The sequence below is a fragment of the Chinchilla lanigera genome, unplaced genomic scaffold (genome assembly GCF_000276665.1).
Source record: "Chinchilla lanigera isolate Chin_1 unplaced genomic scaffold, ChiLan1.0 scaffold00094, whole genome shotgun sequence".
Lineage (NCBI taxonomy): Eukaryota > Metazoa > Chordata > Mammalia > Rodentia > Chinchillidae > Chinchilla > Chinchilla lanigera.
This window is the reverse complement of record NW_004955495.1, coordinates 5,756,611-5,761,505: the sequence shown is the minus strand read 5'-3', so window position 1 is coordinate 5,761,505 and position 4,895 is coordinate 5,756,611. Positions and strand designations below refer to the sequence as shown.

General features: G+C 56.3%; 1 long non-coding RNA gene across 1 annotated transcript in view; it reads left to right on the top strand.

Annotated features, from left to right (window-relative positions):
- The first annotated feature begins 768 nt into the window (after positions 1-768).
- LOC102012977 overlaps positions 769-4,895 on the top strand; it is a 12,328-nt gene continuing 8,201 nt past the window's right edge. The window contains exon 1 of the long non-coding RNA XR_001231365.1: positions 769-807. This is a non-coding gene — a long non-coding RNA (uncharacterized LOC102012977). The remainder of the gene's footprint in view (positions 808-4,895) is intronic.

Here is a 4,895-nt window from a genome sequence, read left to right as displayed (position 1 = left end):
GTGGCAGGCGGGCTGCTCCCAGTGGGTGTGGAAGGTTCTAGAATCCAGAGCCCCGGCTCGGTGGGGTCAGAAATGCCAGCCAGGGCCGAGCTGTGGACTCACGGGCATAGGTTCAGCAGCTCGTGTTCCAGAGGCCTGCTGCACCCCATCCGTGGGCACAGGGGTCCTGCCACAGGGCGACACAGATGGCAGAGCACAAGGCACCTGATAACGGATGTGTACGAGGGCCTGCAGTGTATTAGTCACACGTACGCTCAGCCGTGGGGGGAGGACACCGCGGGCCGCTGGGGCTGCCTGGGAACAGAGAGTTGTCAGGGTCTCGTGCGCAGCGGACGCTCCCTGATTACCAGCATTGCTGCGTTTGAGGGGCTCAGCCGCAGCGGCAGGCACATCAGTCTGGCCGAGTGACAGGGACAGCCACTTGCCTCTGGGGGGTGAAACAGGGTCTCACTGCGTAGCCCAGGCTGGCCTTCAACTCATGGTGATCGTCCTGCTTCAATTTCCCCTGTCCTGTGATTACAGACAAGTGCCACCATACCCGGCTTGTCACCTGCTTCTGGTAGGGCAGAGGTGACATTGTATGCGTCAGCCCAGCAGCAGGTGCGGGCGGCCAGCCGGGCCGAGCCAGGTCCACGGCAGCCGCATTCTTGACCCTACATGGGCAGGACACAGCAGCGGCTGTTAGTAACTGCGGTGCGCCGCCCCCCGGGTGCTGGGTGACGCTTCTATAAAGCCAGGCCCGCCAGCCCTGGGTGGCTCCTTCAGCCCCTGAGACCTTTAACCCCCTGTTGTGAGACAAAAAGAAAAGTAAGTACCAAAACCATTTCCCTCCTCGCCCTCCGCCCGGCCTCACCCAGAGCGTCGGCCCCTGGGCGGCCGCCTTAAAGTCGCACAGCAGACAGTGTGCACATGAGATGCCCGTTCACAGGGCGCGAGAAACACAGGTCCTCGGTGGCACCAGTTGTCCCAGGCAATTGGCTTGGTGGCCTTCAGGACAGCTCCGAACTGCCCCAGACTGGGGAAGATGGTGGGAAGAGGAGGAAAAGAGGCTGAGGCAGGACAGTCTGAGGACTGGACCTGCCCTCTAGCTCTCCTTACTCTAGGGTATGGAGCCGGAGACCCTTGGTCGGGGCCAGGTGGCCCCAAGAATGCATGTGTGCCTTGCTGTGGGGAGGGTAAATGACCAGGATTGAGGCGGGGTTCCTCCTATTTTGCTGCCCCCCATCCCAGCCCTATGAGATTTTTTATTTTGAAGGTTCTTTTTCTTTTCTTTCCTTGCGGTACTGGAGCTTGAACCCAGGGCCTTCACACTGAGCTGCATTCCCAGCCCTTTTCATTTTTTATAGGGTCTCCCTAAATTGCCCAGGTAGGTTTCAACTTGAGACCCTCCCGCCTCAGCCTCCCAGAGTGCTGGGCTGACAGGCATGCGCCACGACACCCAGCTTGAAGATATTTTTGTGGGAGCCCTGTGGGTGTTGATGGACCCCGAGGCACCCTTTGTAGGAGTTGCCAACCCTGCAATCCCTGTCTCCCTACCTCGAAGTGGGTAGAGCCCCTGTCTTCTCTGACGCCCAGTTTTGCCCAAGCCTTGTCGAAGCGCCTTGGGAGCTGGGGGAGCTGAGGCTGCTTCTTGGAATCCCTCAGCCCCCCTAAGAGTGCCAGGAAGATTTGGGGGGACTCGCGGGCTGTGGCAGAAAGCATGGAGCCATCTGAAGCTGTCAGCTTTTCTCTCTCCCAGTCTGCTCCTCCCCCTGATCCTGGAGGTTCCTGAGCCAGCCCCAGCGACCCCCCCTTAGTGGCCCGAGTGGGGTGGCCTTTGGAGGTGACTGTGTTGGCCCTGGCGGGGCCCTGGGGTGGGGGTGGCTGAGTAACTGCTGATTAAGGGGCCAGCTGAGTGCTACTTGATGTGGGTGACAGGTGCGGCCGCCGTCCCCGCTCCTGGTCTCTGTCCTCTCCTGACCAGGTGGGTGGTTTCCCTCCCTCTCCCCCATGGCCGTTAGGATTCGGCGGAGGCCTGAGTTCTGCCGGGGTGACCATCCAGGGGCTGAGTGAGCCTGTGGGGGAGCAGTGGGGATAGGGCACGTTTGTCCTGAGTGGGAGGTCATCAGGGTGTCCGTCTGCCCTTCCAGGGAGTGCTTGGGTGGGGTGAGATGTCCCAGCAGGAAGTGGGGTGCAGATCAGCTTCCTGATTGGTGAAGCTGCTGAGGAGCCTCACCCCAGCCAGGGGTCCCCGCAGCCCCCGGGACTCCTGGGACAATTTTCTAGGAGCCCTCGGCCAGGCCTGTGATCCTGGGCGCCCATCCCCCTTCTCCCAGGGGAGCACAGAAGGTCGCCTCTGAGCTCCCTGGCTGGGCAGGTGGCCTTTGTCCTTCTAGGCTGGGTTCCCTGAGATGGTGCGGCCCTGCAGGGACAAAAGAGGGGGCTGCCAGGCAGGGGGACCTGAGACACGGCCTGCCTGGCCCCACGAAAGTCAGGGGGCTGGGGACACCTTGGCCCACACAGGTGCCGGCCACGAGGGTGCCAGCAGGGTTGTGTGGTGCTGGGCCGTCAGCCCCCGTCTGGGTCCCGAGGGCATGATGTGTGCTGTGCTGGGTCCCTCGAGGGGGTAGGGGACGGGGTTTGAGCCCATCTGCTGTCCCTAGAGCAGGCTCCTCTGGGCGCGCTGGGGCCAGATGTGCTCTGGGGCATCCTGGGCTCTGCAGGGGCTGAGTGTCCTCCCCGTCTCCACCCGCTCCACACCAGGAGCTCCACGGTCATTTTGACCACAAAGGTCCCCAGACAGCGCTAGCCCAGGGTCCTCCCGGGGCAGAGCCGGGTGAGATACTCTCACCTGAGATCGAGTTTGGCCTTGAAAATCGTGGAAGGGGGATGCTGACTGCTGGGTGTCCCCTGGGAAGAGCTGGTGTGTGACCAAGCATTCTGAGGCTCAGTAGTTCTTTGAATTTATTATTATTATTTCAAGCATGTTCATAATTTCTCATTGAAGTCTTTTTTTTTTTTTTTTTTTTTTTTTTTTTTTTTTTTTTTTTTTTTTTTTGGTACCGGGAATCGAACTTACGACCTCACGCTTGCCAGGCAGGCACTGTGCCACTGAGCTAAATCCCCAGCCCCCAAGTCTCTTTTTTTTGTACTGGGAATTTAACTTATGACCTTGCACTTGCCAGGCAGGCTTTGTGCCACTGAGCTACATCCCCAGCCCCATTATTATTATTGTTGTTGTTAATTTTTTTGAGACAGGGTCTCAAGCTAGTCCAAGCTAATTTTGGACTCACAGTGATCCTCCTGCCTCAGCCTCCGTAATGCTGAGATTACAGGCATCATATCTAAGTAGGTCACCCTATTGCTAGTGTTCTCATTTTTTTAACAAATTTTTTTAGGGGGTTGCTTTTGAACAGGGTCTCGCTATGTAGTTTAGACTGACCTCGAACTCACTATGTAGCCGAGGCTGGCCTCGAATTCGTGGTGATCCTCCTCCCTCAGCCTTCTGAACGCTCGGGTTTCAGGCATGTGCCACCATGCCTGGCTTTTTAACACATTTTTGAAAAATATACCTAAAGGAAAATCGACCATTTTGACCAGGTCTAAGCGCCTGGCTTGGTGGCATTGAGTGCTCCCCACGGCTGTGCGCTGGCCTCACCGCCCCCTCCAGGACCCCCCACTTCCCCACGCCGACCCCGTCCCCTCCCCAGCCCAGCACCGCCGTCGTCCCTTTGTCCCTGGGGCTCTGAGCACACGGGGCCGTCCGGGGAGCGGGACCCTGCGGTGCGTGACGACCTGTGTGTGGCTCAGTCCCCGAGTGCAGGGCCTCAAGGCGCATTCATACTGTGGCAGGTGGCAGGACTCCCTTTCTTCTCCTCTCTTGTCTTTTCTGGAGCTGTGGATTGGACCCAAGGGCGCATACTACTGAACTACATTCCTTGAGTGCTATATTTTTTATTTTGAGACAGAATCTTGCTAAACTGCCCAGGCTGCTCGAGGCTGAGATCCTCCTGCTGCAGCCTCCCAAGAGCGCTGGGATTATAGTTGTGTGCCAATCATTCTTTTTTTTTTTTTTTTTTGCCAAACAATAAAGCCCAAGATGCCTGACTGACCAAGGAGTGCTCTGGCTGCCCTAGAGCCACCTCTCCCGTGTCCCTGTCCCATCCTGGACTATTTTGGTCACAGTGACAGGCATATCATGCTGACACTCTACGTGTCCGTGGGAAAGGCCATGGCTGGACAAGGCCTCCGGGCTTTCTCCTCTACCAGCGTCTGCCTGTCCTCCAGGGATGGGGGCCTCGGGTGTCATCTGTCCCCAAGGCTGCCTGTGTCCCCTGAGGCCCGCCATGGATTGACACACATTTTCTACAGAGGGGCAGATGGTAAATATTTCTGGCTTTGCAGAACAGTCCGCAGCAACTCCGCGCGGCTGTGAATAACTAGGAACAGCCGCAAGTGGGCGTGGCCGTGTGCCAATAAAACTTTATTTATAGATGCTGAAACTTGCATTCCATATAATTTGCCTGTGTGGAAAAATGTAATTCTTCTTGTCTTTTTCTTTTCTTCGCCCAGCCATTTAAAATTGTAAACTCAGTGGTTGGGGGTGCACCTCAGTTAGATCATGTGTGAGGCCCTGGGCTCCAACCCCAGCCCCACGAAAGAATAAATAAATAAATAAATAGTAAAAGATGGGAAGGCTCTTAGCTCTTGGGCTACACAAACACACATGGGCCATAGTTAGCTGCGTGTAACTGCATTATCCATGGTTAAACATCCAGGGTTTCAGCTACCCAAACACAGCCACAGCCTGAAGTAATTGAATGGAAATCCCCTCCAAAAAATAATTCATAAGTTATAAATAACTTTCATTATAGGATACCATTATATTTACTCTATTTTATAAGTAGGTTTTTCTG